General features: G+C 45.4%; 1 protein-coding gene across 1 annotated transcript in view; it reads left to right on the forward strand.

Moving 5' to 3' along the window:
• L2HGDH (L-2-hydroxyglutarate dehydrogenase) overlaps positions 1–14,110 on the forward strand; it is a 108,140-nt gene that overhangs the window by 59,262 nt on the left and 34,768 nt on the right. The window lies entirely within an intron of this gene.

Below are 14,110 nucleotides of genomic sequence, written 5' to 3' on the forward strand. Positions count from 1 at the left end.
ACTGACGTAATTGACTTAATTGTGGACAATGCCTATCTGCAGACACTAAACAATAAGGAGAAAAAACGACTAAAATTGGCTCTAAACCTCAAATCACATCACCAATTTATTCAGCTAATATGAGGTGTAGGCCAAGGTTAAACACAAATTGAAAGTGAAGTATGAGTGGTCATGCTCAGTAACTTTCAGAAAAACCGAATGAGAGGCCCGAAAGTATCATAGAACCTCTAATCTAGGGTCAACATGTTTCATGTCTAGTGGTCCAGCCGGATCCCTCGACGCTTTATCGGGACCAAAATGCAACTTCTCCTATAACCAAAACAGTAGATAATGCTACGTCATCCTAGTCAATAAACTAAGGAACAACTTACTTGAAGCCAACTGTATGCCCGGTCAACAATAAAAGTGCAGGTTGCCCTGTAAAACAATGTATAGTATAGTGTGTATCTAAAACGGAGTACTGTTAAATACCCAATTCGTGGCAAACAGTGTGAATAGGTGGAGACAGTGCTCAGTGATAGAAGGAACTGTAATGGAGTCTTACCATCCCAAATTATGAAATGTGGCTCCTTGGGAAAGCACACGCCTAGGACTGGTGCTATCTAGGACAGTAATCATAAGTCAGATATCACATCAACCTACAGACCCATGCAAATCTGCAATGAAATGATAGAACATTAGTCAGCACCCACTGTAGCAAAACAACATCTGTAAAAAACAATAGTGACAACGTAATAGTCAACTGCACAAACACGGATTGAAAATGTCAAAGAAATGTCATGTATCATAATTGTTCAGTCGAATAAAGTAAAAAGGAAATTAGTCAAAAGGCATCGACATCAGTGTGCTAGTAGCCTCAAATCTCAATGATAGAAAAATATCAGGTGTCCTCTAATTAGAACACATGCTATGACGTGCAGCGGAGACCGGCTTGAAATGCTGCTTTCAAGGAAAAGAGAATCAAAGATCTATTTTTAAGTTTCCGGCCGCAGAAAGGATGGTGCAGCCGGTAACCATGTCAAAATTGGGGTACTCACAATGAAGCAACCGGTCCACGCTGTCGGACCTACCCTCCGGCAGTGCTCCCGAAATTAGAAAGTGGAGCACGGTCGGAGCTTCTTTAGGAAACAGCAAAATCTGGAAGTCAGAACGTCTTCCGGATCACTCGCATCCAGGAGACTGACAACATAGAAGACGGAGGGGAAACCGCTGCCTGGCGGATTACAACCGCTGGGACCGCCAGGCTGCAGGCTGGCGGCAGCCTGGCGGTATCAGCGGTATTACCATCGCATCTCTGCCATGATCATAATGTGGTGGTAAGTACCGCCAGCCTGTTGGCGGTACTACTGCCTTCCGCCACGGTCGTAATGACTCCCATGGTGAGTTGGTTCAGAATAACCAGATTTAGCTACCCCTTGGACTGAAAACAAATTAAAGGGTTGTTCATATTACAGAAATATTGGGAACTGTTCATCTTTTTCCATGACTTCCCCTCTTCCTTCCATCGCCTCTCCATCCGTAACCACTGGTTCACTCTGCATCCTGTTCCTTCCTAAAACATTCCCGTATTAAATCACCCCCATTACTTATAACCTCTTTCCTTCTCTGTGGACTCCTTATTCCTGGCCAACTAATCCATCTTTTGGTACTGCAGTCATCTTTATGCTGCTGACACCTAAATAGTTGCTTTGCCCTCTTTAATGTCTCAGTTCCATACAGGCTTTTCTAGCTGCCTCCCACCAGTCCTTCAGAGGAGTGTCCTTTAGTTCCCTATGCTGAACTCATGGAAGATATATGGCGTATACTTCAAAACCTCCTTTAACACATCTCCATAACTCCAGTATCAATTAATCTGATTTTGTTTCTTCCCGATGATCTTGCTACTTAAGCAGAAACGTAACTTGGCTCCAGAGAGTACCTAAACCTATTCCTTACCACCACAACTGTTGCAAGGGGGAGCCAGGATCTTAATATCCAGAAATTATGATCCTACCTCCATCTTGCCATCTCACAGTATAGGCAAACCTAACCGTAATAGTCTACAGTCTTTTCCAAAAATGTCCTTCTCTCTCCTTTGACAGCGTTTTCAACTGTGCTAACCCTGTGCCCTTAAATCTCCCTGAACATAAGCCCACCAACCTAAAGTGACAACACCTAACAGGATCATGAAGTAAACCTTAATTCAGGACACCATACACAAGTTGCAGGTGAGCACAAAGCCAGGAGCAAGTGAAGTAGAGATTGGAATTATGTACAGAGCAAAACATAGAAAGAAGCAGAATTTGGAAAACAGGTAAGAAAGCATTCCAACACCATCTACCACATACCTCCTCCCGTACAAAACAAAACAAAAACGAAGAACAAGAAAATATCAGGAAGAGCAAAACATTAACAAGGCAGTGAAACATAACCAGTATAACATTTTAGCAACAGATCCTGCAATGATATCCTTCATCTTTGCAGAAAAAACGTTACTCCTTACTGGATGACTTAAGTAACTTACAACAGAAACAAGAAACTCAGGAAAACAGACCAAGGGTAAACTGGTTTCTGCAACAAAATGAGGCTCATTAGAACCAACAGAAACAAATGTTCACGGAATCTGTGGCTGTAGATGCATATGGTCTACATACTCCTGCCATCTAGTGTTGGACTTTGACTTGCAAGTTGTTTTTCTTTGAAGGAGTCTTTCGAGTCACGTGATGTGCTGCGACTCCTCCCCTGGTCCACTATATGCATGGGCACCGACTCTGTCTTAAATTGTCTTTTCTGCCATCAGTTTTGGACGTACACCATGAGGGCTTACACATTTTCAGGTCCATGTGCTTCAATTTCAAACTGACATTTCGGAAGAACAGTTTGCGCTTCACTGACTCTCCATTGCTCTAATTCACCAGACACATCCGAATGGCCACTGACTACCACTCAATGCCTGGATGTTCATGACCTCCTTGCATCTTTTGGGGACCACATGTTTTCCCTCTGCTATCAACTCTGGAGAATACAGACCTTAAAGGGGTGATACAGTAGCCACCAGTACAACTTTGCACCAGTGCAGTTTTAAGCATCTGTTGTCGAATCACCAGGATATCTGCAATCTGTGCCTCTCCAAAGACCTACCTTACCTCCCACTCGAATAAGACCTTAAGGTACTGCAGAAGTAGGCACGGGGCACACTGCAGAATGCACCAACAAACATCATCTGAGACTTCGGACATTCTCAGCACTGACGAAGGTGTTGACACCTTGCTTGCTTGCTTACCATGTGGTCATCCAGAGGGCTGCTAAACACTACAAAGTGGACATGCATGACTTTCAAGAGGAAAGAGAAAAATTACTTCCTATTGGAGAATTTCCAAGTCTGAACGCACAGTCTGATTTTTGTCCATTCTGAAAAGTATACTTTAATCTGCTCCAGAAACTTCTAAAGAGCCAGTAAAGGCTAGAGTGGTGACACCTAGAGCAGACCCATTGAACCCATCTGTATCAGGCATCAGGCCCTCCCTTACTCCTTGGTGGTTCACACTGCTTGTAAGAGAGTCTCTGCCCAAGCCATAGGCGATGTTTCCCCCGCCTGATAGCTGGAATCAAAAACTCAACACTGTGGCCAAAACAGTGGTGTTTAGACAATGCGGTCAGACTTCTCTCCAGGTACGATAGGTCAAAGTGGGAAAAGATGCAGGAACTCTTCAAACCCCTTCCAGATAAGTACAGAAAGAATGAGGAGGAGATGGTGGCATTTTTAATAAACAAGGTGACGTTGTTGTGTTGCCTACCAGCGTTGACCTGTTGGGGTGAAACTATGTTCCCCAGCAGGCCTTTGCCCATTGGACTCCCTGCCCAGGAGGCGGGTGCTGCTGTGCTACAAAAGCACTTCTTCATGTCTGCAGCACGAGATGTTGTTATGTTGCCTACAAGTGCTGACCTGCTGGGATGGAACTACATTCCCTAGCAGGCCTTTGTCCATCTTACACACCACCCAGGAGGAGGGGGCTGCCATGTTACAAAAGCACTTCTTGCCCCCTGCGGGATGTTGTTGTGTTGCTTATGAGTGCTGACATGCTGGGATGGGACTGTGTCCCCCAGCAGACCTTTGTCCATTGGACTGACTGCTCAGGAGGGAGTGGACTGCTGCGCAACAAAAGTGCTTCTTGCGGCATGGGATGCACGCAGGCGAAGACTGGGACAAGAACAAACCTGTCAGCACCCTTCAGAGCCCGGAGTAAGCTGGGCTGTGCCTCCCCCTTGGTTTATTTTCTTTTGGACTCTGAAGATATTGTGCCACTGGACACCCTAACACCTATGCATAAAGTTGCCCATATCTATTTAGAGCAGGTTTGATCAAACATCCTATATTTAAGTGGAGATGTCCACATGGAAATCCTTATTGGCAGGTTTTATTGATTTTTTTTACCTTTTGTATATTGGCATTTATTAGTACTGTGTCCAACTGAGGGCCTCCAAAGAAGTTCAGGGCACCGCTAAATACCTGAAGGGCCCCTCCAAGCCAGACAATTGTACTCTTAAAGAAATTGACGTCCTAATAGACAAGATAGAGTCTATTAAAGGCACAGACTCCACATCCCAAGGACTTCTGGTCTCATTTAAAAAAATAAGGAAAAAGCTCCTACTATCTCTAGTTTTTTTTAAAAGAGAGTCAAGTAGGAAATGCACCTCGAAAGTTCCATCTGTTTTGGACTCCCAAGATCAGGCCATTAAGGGTGACCCTTCTATGGCTACTCAAGAACCGGCTTTCACAGGCGAGTCATTAAGTCACTTTCCTTCTACTTATTCCATACTGTGCAGCAACCAATCTTCACCTTTGGCAGGTTTGGTTGGGCAGCAAACCAACATGGAAAGGCTGTGTATGGCCAAAAATGCAATACTCTCACTTTCCTCCCCTCAGGACTGCATGACTCACCTATCATCACAGCTGAAAGCACTAAGGGATGAAGCGAGGGATCTTAAATCATTTGTTACAAGTCTCACTAGCATGCTTAACCAACTAGTTGTGGAGAGGATCCTCCCTCAGTCTAACACATAACAGTCTACAGCAGTCGTGGGCTCACACCCCCTGATCAGAGTACCCAAGTCTACCCCAGGAGACTTAACCATAGGTTCACCTGAAGCTACGTGCACTTGCCAGGCTAAAGCCTCCACTGGGGGAAGGTTACATTTTTGCAATGATCGGAGACCCATGAGATTCTTAGCCCCCACCCTCATTTCAGGCAGCCAGGCAAACATGGTGAAGCATATGTTGACCACCTCCCCAATGGATCCTGGGTGTATGTTAATCAATGGCCCACTACTATTTAACACATTAGACCTCCTCAACGTGCAACATCTATTTTTATGGTTAACGTACCAAAACCCTCTTTGCACATGCATTACGAAGAGGAGGATACACTAAAAAAACAAAACTATTCATTGTTTTGTGAGGATGTTCTTGGTGCCAGAAGACATTAGTCAAAAAACAGGAATTTCGATAGTAGCAAATTATTTTTTAAGGAGGGAAATCTGGTTGACAGTTTGGTTGCCTTTGATATCAGAACATTGTCTCTTTTTAATACAAACATTATACTCAAATAAAAGTAGGCCGATGTTAGGTGCTCCAACAAACCGTGCAATTCCCTAATTCTTGTATGTGGAATGTCCCTTTTACGTGAGTTGACCAACTATCATCTAGCAGTACTAATTTAGTCAATGCTCCGTTACCCAATATCACACAAGCGGGCTGTCCGGGAAGAGAAATTCTTTTAGCTTTAATTTGTCTAATGATTATTCCAGTGTATCTGGTCCATGGGAGATTGCTTTACTACGGACAACCTCTCTCTTGTTTTTTATCTGCTTCTGGTCCCTCCTCTTGTCCATCCAGTCGTGTCTTTTTAGGCTGCGCAAACTCTTCTTCCACTATCACGTCAACCTTTACTAAACCTTTGGTGGCACTAACTTTGAATTATGAGATTTTTATTTATTTAAAGAAACATGGTGTGCCAAGCCCATCTGCAAAGCAGGTTATTTAAATTTTTATATTCCTGCAAAATCTAATTCAGTAGGGAGACCCTCGGGATGTTAAACGATCTGGGTAAGACTAACAGTACATCGTAAAATTTGGAGAATCAATATAGATTGCCTGGATATTCTTGACATTCAGTTGGTGTCTGATGGGTTTTCCCATATTGAAATCTATCATATCTATTCTAGAGGACTAAAGGGCACACCGCATCAAGGACTGTTCAGTGTGTAAAGGAGTAATTGGAAAAGAGTCTATGTCAATCCGTTACCTTACTTTAGGACCCTGGGAACTTCCCCACTGTCTGGCAATGGGAAAGTGGGAGCGTCCATCTTACCTATGGTAGGAAGAGGTGTGTAGGGACATGGTTTAGGTGCTGGATCCAGGATGGCCCAGTGAAAAAGGTATATCACTTACCCGTTGTGGGTACAGCCCTGCCTTCTAGGGTGACGTGCACTGGGCATGCCACCCCCTAGAAGACCCTGTTAACTATGTCCTAGGCCTATAGAAGAGGCCTGCAGGGGCGCTAACAAGCCTGTGATCAAGGTGGTTGTCCAGATGTGGGGCCACCACTGAGCTGGCTTATGCCTTCCCCAGAGGCCCCCGACGGTGGGTCTAGTGGTAGGCAGAGGGCAGGACAGGGATACAAAGATGTAACCTGTCTGGGCAGGGGGAGCACCTCCATGTGGGTGTCCCCTACCTAAAGGGGGGGTCGGGCGTGTCCCTAAGGACAAGCCGGTCCTCTAATAGTGGCGGTTGGCCATAGACCCCTGTATGGGCATGAGGGGAGTGTGAGCACATGTCCTCCTCTAGAGGGGAGGTGGTACTGACCAACATGTGTAGGTCCCACCAAGGCAGGGCCCAGGGTGTGTTCAGAGGCAATGGGTGCTTCAGAGGTAGTGAGCCTGGCATACCAGGCCAGTGGGTACACACTTAAACAATAGGGAATTTCATGTATGTTGTGCCTGGCACAGCTTGCCAGTAGGGGCACCCTTGTCAAGGGGTACTGGATCATGTAGTGAGCCAGGCCCGGGGGGCCTCTCTGTAGCCATGTGCAAGTGGGAGCTCATGGGATTGGTGAGTTTGGCATAGCTGGCCTCGAGGTGCCTACTTGCACCAGGGTGACATATGCTTAAAGGAGACTGGCACAACTTGCTATTGTGTGCATACTTGCACACGGTGTTGCCATGTGTGACTCGCGACTAGTGACACTCACCTGGATGTGCAACTTGGATCCTTGGGGGTTTCCTACATAGATACTGGAGCTGGCATCACTTGCCAGGGTGTGCACACTTGTGTAGGGTATTCCAAGATAGGAACTGAGCCTGATAAGACAGCCAGTATTGGCGCACTTGCACCTTTGTGGTGGCTTTAACAAAAGGTCCCACATGCCCAGCAGGCATGGGTGTAGGCCAGTGCATACTTGCCCCACGGAGTGCCGTAAACCCATGCATGTTCTCACTACCTATGAGAGCTGCTCTGCCTATAAGGTAACATGTGAGAATGAGTCTCATTAAGTCTGGCTGCAGTAGTGAATTGCAGGAGAGCAACCTCATGATGCTTAGTATAGTTGGATTTAGAATGACAAACCCCTTCATATGGTGTAGGTGGTTTTGTTATCGATGCCCTAGAAATGCCATTTTTAGAAGTGGATATTTCTAGGTTCTGAAATGGTTCTGGTGTCCTGTAAATTAGGCTTCATTACAAGGGTCATGGGGGAAGAACACATCTGTGCATTCCCCAAGTAACCACTATAAAACTCAGGCATCCAGAACAACAGATCCCTGCATTGAAGCCTTAATAGATTGGGGGAGAGGTCTTTGACACTCGGCCTCTCGAAGCCAGGGTATGGTCCCACAAAAGATAAAGGTCTACATCCCAGAGCCTCCAGGTGAACAGGGAGGAAATTTAGGGGAGACATCTGTGGTTCAAAGGCAAACCCTTTGAACCACCCCCAACTTCAAAGCAACCATCTAGTCTAGCTAGGGATGCTCAATGTCTGCAAGGAAGAGTACCCTTTACGGCGTTGCAGGACCGGTGCTGATGTACCACATGGGCACACTGCCAGAGGAATCTGTTGTGCCCAGGAGGATAACTGTCCGAAGAGGGGATCCGCGCGCCCCTTCCTGCTTAGAGATTGGCCTGGTGCTGATTGCCTGCTGCTGTGTAGCATCCCAAAGGGTGACTCTCCAAGGACACATTGGCTTGCCCCCTGTTCTAGGAGGAAGTCTCAGTGACATCAAAGACCTGAGAGGGACTTACATTGATGACCGGTAATATCTGGAGAGTGGTGCCCTCTGCTACATCTACTTCGTATGCTGTATTTCACCTGGCAGCAGCAGCAGCATTAGCATGGCCTAAGTATTGTATCTCAAGACTGGAATTGTCTCTTGCGGAGCTTACAGAGGCTTGCTCACACTTCAGATGAGTGACCCTTTGTTGTGGGGACCACTGCACGCCAAAACATCTTGTTGGTGTGAACAGGATCACCTGGTGTGGGACCCTGGGGGGCCTGCTATTGTCGAGTGTGTTACATTTCTCTTGTGTGAGCCTCGGCTTCATGCTCATTGTGTGCAGTGCCCTTTTTGGCTGCGACCTTCTTAGGTGAGGGTGCACCATGAGTTGTGCTGTACTTGGCCTCACATGGCACGGCTGAACATGCATTGAAGTTTGTGACCAGCGAGTCTGATGCATCTAAAGTCATTGCACACTAGACAGTGTGGCTCATACCAAAGGGATACGGAAAAGGAAAGTTCCAAGTGTGACCAGAGGGACTAGTGCGACTCAAGTCATTGTGTGCTAGACATTGTGCCTTCCAGAGGGGTGTGGGATTTACATCCTTGTGGGAGAGTAGAGGATTGTCTTGTGCAGTTCAAGTCCTCATGCACCAGACGTGTGCCTTTTTCCAAGGAGGTACCTGTTCGGGAATTGGTTTGTGAGTGAATGTACGGTCACATCAACAAGCCCTGAAGGTGCCTCTCCATTCAGGAGGTGATGAAATTGGCAACTGTTTGGTAACATGGAACTGTCTATCTGAGCTGGGCACTTCAGTGCCTAACGGCGGCCCCAGTGACCTTTCACCTGTGATTTGCAGACCTTTGAGTGAACCTCCTGTGTGCAGCCTGTACTCCTCCTTCTTAACTGTTTACTGTTTGTTTTTCCTTTCCCCCACCTTGACCCTGGAATCTTGAGCCTGGTGATTAGCCACGAGCACCCCAGTATTCAGCGAAAGGTTTATGCAATGTGTGGTTCATAAAGGGGGGGGATAGTTACATCTGGTTGGTGGGTGAGGGGCGGTTTGGGATCCATGGGTCTCACTTACACAGTGGTCTCCACTATATAGGTATCGGGGCACTGCATTGGAGTGCCAGGAGCGAGTGAGTGAATGTGTGCATGTGGCGGCTGATACCCGTGGCACTGCACGGCGGGGCAGAGTTGATGTGCAGGAGTGAGGGCAAGTGAATGCGAAGGCAGTACTGTTGTGCTGCTGGTCACGTTTATCCTGTGAGGGAGTTCTTACATTTGCCATTATGTCTTACTAGTGCGGCTTTGGCCACAGTGCTATGCAAGTGTTGTAACCCTTGTATGCTCATATTTGCTGCTCATGTTGGGAACTGGGGTGCACCCTGAATTTATGTGTTACACTGATTGTGGGTAATTCCAGGGGGGATCGGGTGCTGACAATGTTTGGCACCTTATGTGCGGGGAGGGAATTTACTCTTTTTCTCATGTGTACCTACAGTAGTAGTGTTTAAAATAGTTGGGCTCATATAGTGGCTTCCATTGCAAATTGGGGCATAGGCCCAGAGTTACGTATAACCCTTCTGTGTTGGAAAGGTGTGTGATGAATACAATCTTTTTATACATACACGGTGTGCCGTGCAGCGTGGTTGTGGCGGGGAAGTGTTGTGTCGTTGTTTTACACATTGCCTCTGTGTTAAGCCTGACTGCTCTTTGCCAAGCTTCCAAAGGTTGAGCACAGGATATCCAGTAAGTGTAATCACCCACCCTCGACGGGAGTGATGGGTTCTGCTTGGCTTGGGTTCTGCCAATCAGAATATGCTGCCTCCAAAACTGCTCATCCTTGCGCAAGAGTTTAATACAACCTTTGAGCCCTTGGACAGTGAAAATGTTAGCCTTTCTTTTGATGAGAATGAGAAATGGGCTGTTCCTTCGCCTGACTTATGTCCCTATAAAAAGGTGGACAGAAGCTGCCAAACAGTTTAATGCCCTATCCTTTGAATTTAGGGTTAGGGCCACTAATGGATGGACCAATTCTGATACAAAGGTGCTTGAACCTATAACAAACTGTCTCACACAATACGCATGGATTACATCATAGTCGACTTGAGACTATGGTCTCAAATAGAGGGTATGGTCATAGTTGAGAGATGAGAAAGTGGCCATATCTTAAAGTGGTAGATTTTCATGCCAAGTCCCCATAATAATTCTCTTCCATCAAAATAATAGTGCCTTCTAATGATATGCGCTGGTTAAAAAGGCACCATTTCGCTGGTCGCCCTAATATCTTATTGGCTATTAGAAAAGATCTAGAAACACTTTTACACAAACTGAGTGAAATTCAAATTTGGAAGCAAATATAAATACTTTTACTGAGCTAAACATAACTTTGTAACCACATTTTGTCCTCTTTTATTGTCCCAAAGCCTCACAGAACCCTGTGTGGTCCTAGAACCGATACCTGGTTCGGAAAGGAAAGTAGTTGTTTTTTTGCTATGGGATTAAGGTGGAAGGTTTTCTAGTAATAGCAAGCATAGATATTGAGCATGGCTACTGAAATGTGTATTTCCATGTATTGTGATATAATCATGTACTTAAACTTGCTTAGTTTTTTTAATTTTTTGAAAAAACAATAAAGATGGTTGAAAAGAAAAAAGGGAGACGGATGTCTCCCTGCCAATTATCGACCAATCAGCTTGATAGACTGTGTTAAAAAAATGTTTATCCGTCTTTTGCTGAATAAAATTTAGGACCGCATCATCTACAACGATATACCATCTCCCTTTCAAGCTGTTTTTTGCAAGAAAACCATCACAATCAATCAGGTTTTTAAATTTCTGTTCATATATTGGAAGACGGTAGTTATCGGCAGGGGCAGCTTGTAAGTTGCCTTTGTTGACCTTAAATCAGCATTTGATCTAGTTGCTCATCGCAAGCTATGGCTAGGCCTTCACGATATGGGTATGCCCCCAAATATCCTTGCTCTAGTTGTCAATCTGCATGAGGGTAATTACAAAAGAATTCATTGGGGCAGCCACGGCCAGTTTATCGACAGAATCCCCATTAACCCCTTTAGTGCGGGCGTCGGCCGCTGGCCGACGCCCGCACTACCTCCCTGGTGCGGGTCACGACCAGTAGCCAACACCAGGGAGGGGGTTTGAAAATACTCGGTTGCGTCGCACCCGAGTATTTTCTTTTTTTTTTTTTAAAGCCCTGGGAGACACGGAAGAGCTTCCCTGTCTCCCCCTGACATCACAGTGTTGTTTTCCCCATCGGAGCAGGAAACGGCCGTAGGGCCGCTTCCTGCTCCGATGGGGAAAACGGCCCCAAATGGCCTTCCCCACGTTTGGGAAGGCCTTGTATGAAAGGGGAGAGTCTCCCCTTTCATACAAGGCCTTCCTGAACATGTTTCCTGGCCCTCGATCGCAGCAAGGGGAAGAGGTGCTTAAGCCTACTACAAGGACTCTTAATGTGGCAAAGTGTTACAGCTTTGTCCATTACTGCATTTTCAAATACCTGGACCCCTTGAAGGCTAGCATCCAGACATCTTCTGATGTCTTTTAAATCTGCACTCCACACACGTCTGCCAATCACTCCTGTGTGGACATCTTAGTCAGTTTTAAATACTTTTTTCCAGACATCTGCATCTATACTCACTAGCCACCATTTATGAAGGGCACCGATTTACAGTATGTGCAGAACATGTGTGTCTACAGCCACACATTTTACAACTGAAAATGTTATTTACCCTCTAATTAACTCCATGTGGAACTTCGCATTACACATGGTGCACCGAGCTATAACCACTCAACACTCCGTACACATTCTTAGCTGCTGTGTGAAAAACAATCTAAGATGGAGTTAATGCTCATTCTCATTGTGGACCAAGGAAGGAGTCAGAATGAGCACATCTTGTGACTGGAAAGACTCCTTTGAACAGAAACAACTTGCAAACTTATTTGCCCAACACTAAATTTCAGGAGTATACAGTGAATGTGGATCTACAAGGGAGAAATTATTCACCACATTCCACTTGTTTAACATAGCAGAAAGGTTTCCCAGTCTAACGAGCTTAAAATGGTTGGAATAGTTAGATTCCCTTTCCCTTACAAACTTGGTTTGTAGAATTTAATAAAATCTCCCTCGTGTTGGTGTAGTTGATGACTGGAGTGCACCGTAACATTGGACAAAGCTTAACGTTATCCCTAGCTGCATTGTACATCTCATCTAACACAACAGTCTTTGCAGAACCCATGAGCCACTCTTGATTAACAGTAGTGGAGGTTTACTTCCCTTAAGAAGTTCAGAAATGGTAAATCCAGTGGTAGTATGTATGTGGTGAACAATGATAAGCTCAAATCAAATTGGAAAAATGTTCCTGTACGCTAAGCCCAGATTGCAGATCCAATTGCAACCACCCTATTGAACCTCTCAACCAATCCATTTGTGCTGGGAGAATATAAGTACTTTTGTGTTTCAGACAAGCTATTTAATTTATGAGACCTTAATTGCACAATGTTGTCAGAAATAGTAGAACGTGGAATCGCCTCTCTTCTGAAATATTCTCTTTGTATGTTAATCATATACTCAGTATTGGTGTTTATCAGCTGTTTCAATTCAATGCACTTAGAGAAGAAATCAATAATTACTATAGCATATACTTTAGATAAAGACCACCTTTCATAGGATACCAAAAGAACCATTGACCGTACCTTCCATTGACCTGAAAGAAACATGTGGAACTACATCTGCCAAGGCTTTCTTTAACATTCTGTCTAACATGGCACAAAACGTAAATGCTATAATATAATTATCATTTTGTTCATCCATGTATGGCCACCAGTAGATGTCTATCTTTTGATTTCCAATTTGACGTTAATGACTGTCATGGGCCAGCAAAATTATGTGAGTGTGAACAGCCATAGGGGGATAAAGCAATTCCCCTTCAACTCCATCACCTTCCAGGGATATCTCATCTCTAACATTTCCTTTCACCTTAAATTCTGAATCCCGACGTTCTTCGTTGGCCACTGTGAAACCACAAGCCTTTGTAACTTCATCAGGCAAGCATCCTTTCTTGAAGCCATTAGCCATGTGTCCGGGCTAATAGTACGCTTAAACTAAAACACTGCATCCTGAACCTAACCAACAACACATTCTTCACAGTTATGCACTCCTTACAAATGTAATCTGGACATTCTGATGGATACAACTACCTGTGGATTCCTCACCTAATGAATACTCCCATTGCGCCAGCATTCGACGGAAATCTTCTTCCTAGCTTCTGCACGTCGACGAGGACGTCACAATTGCCCATGCGACGCCGTCTGACGTCATACAGGCAATAAGAGGTCCCCGCCGATGTGCCGACGTCAGTTCCCTTTTTTCCGTGCCATTTGAAACGGTTATCTTCGAGGGAGCTACTGTTGCTGTATCGACAGTTACAGTGTATTTTTGGCTATTTTTACTTTGGGACATTACAATGTCGCAAAGAAAGTCAGGATTCAAGCCATGCTGTTAGTGTGGTGGCAAAATGTTTGTAACGGACCCACATTCTGACTGCTTGTGGTGTCTTAGTTCCGATCACGATGTTGATAAGTGCGATTCTTGTCAACATATGAATCCTAAGGCCCTGAAAGAGCGTGAGGCCAAGCTTTTTCTTGCGAAATCGAAAAAGAAGGAGAAGAGACATCACCGAAAGTCGTCGTCACCGAAGTCTCATTGGCGTCATCGGGACTCCCGGCGTCGTCGAGAATCACGGCGCCGGTCGAGTAGGGAGAGGTCTTGATCGAGGTCTCCGCGAACTCGACGTCGGAAGACTGGGGAAGTCAGTCCCACTGTCACTCCCCAGCCGAC

The sequence above is a fragment of the Pleurodeles waltl genome, chromosome 9 (assembly GCF_031143425.1).
Source record: "Pleurodeles waltl isolate 20211129_DDA chromosome 9, aPleWal1.hap1.20221129, whole genome shotgun sequence".
Lineage (NCBI taxonomy): Eukaryota > Metazoa > Chordata > Amphibia > Caudata > Salamandridae > Pleurodeles > Pleurodeles waltl.